Below are 744 nucleotides of genomic sequence, written 5' to 3' on the forward strand. Positions count from 1 at the left end.
ATTGGTGAGCTAAATATATAGTGTCCTGTTGTCAGAGGTGGCCACGCTAGGCTAGCCTCCCTGGATGACAAGAGAATGAGGATGATGTTATCGGCTCAGGGGACCATCATCACCTTGTCCTGGCCCACGATACCCAGGGGGCAATGCTCACAGGGGCCCTGCTGATATCCAAAGGGTTCTGCTAGGTTCTGGAGGCCCTGCTGATAGCCAGGGGGGCGCTTATTGCTGCCTATGTTGTCAATAGGTAGGGTCTTAAACGTATGGGTTTGTTGATGAGTAAGGATAGCATCACCAGCGATATTTATGCTGCTGTCAAATTGTTATTTTTCGTTCCTCCGTTACAGAATGACAATGAAATCTTCCTTAATTATATTTGAGGTTATACAATGGTAAATCCCATTCAAAATTACATTTGTGTTCAGAATGCTTTTAAACTGGCATGTCTATAGCGAACCAAATCTAAAGGTTCGTATGTACTGTGTATACTCGTCTCTCCTATCGCATTTCTAAGAACGCATTCGTAAATATATCCTCGATCCCAGACACTTCGGGGGAATTCCCAACTGCACAAAGAAGAAAAAACTATGTGTATATAAGCCAGGAAGCAATCAACATCCCTGTATTTCCTACTACGGGGATAAAATGCTATCTGGACTGGCCCTTACGCCACCCCTGCCAGACGTACGATACTCATTTTGGGTTCTGAAGCAAAGATTGATCACAAGTCTAATCTCGCTACTACAG

At 44.4% G+C, this 744-nt stretch overlaps 1 protein-coding gene across 3 annotated transcripts in view; it reads right to left on the reverse strand.

The window, feature by feature from the left end:
* LOC119593515 (ABC transporter G family member 21-like) overlaps positions 1-744 on the reverse strand; it is a 27,760-nt gene that overhangs the window by 6,058 nt on the left and 20,958 nt on the right. The window lies entirely within an intron of this gene.

Source organism: Penaeus monodon, chromosome 32 (assembly GCF_015228065.2).
Source record: "Penaeus monodon isolate SGIC_2016 chromosome 32, NSTDA_Pmon_1, whole genome shotgun sequence".
Taxonomy (NCBI): domain Eukaryota; kingdom Metazoa; phylum Arthropoda; class Malacostraca; order Decapoda; family Penaeidae; genus Penaeus; species Penaeus monodon.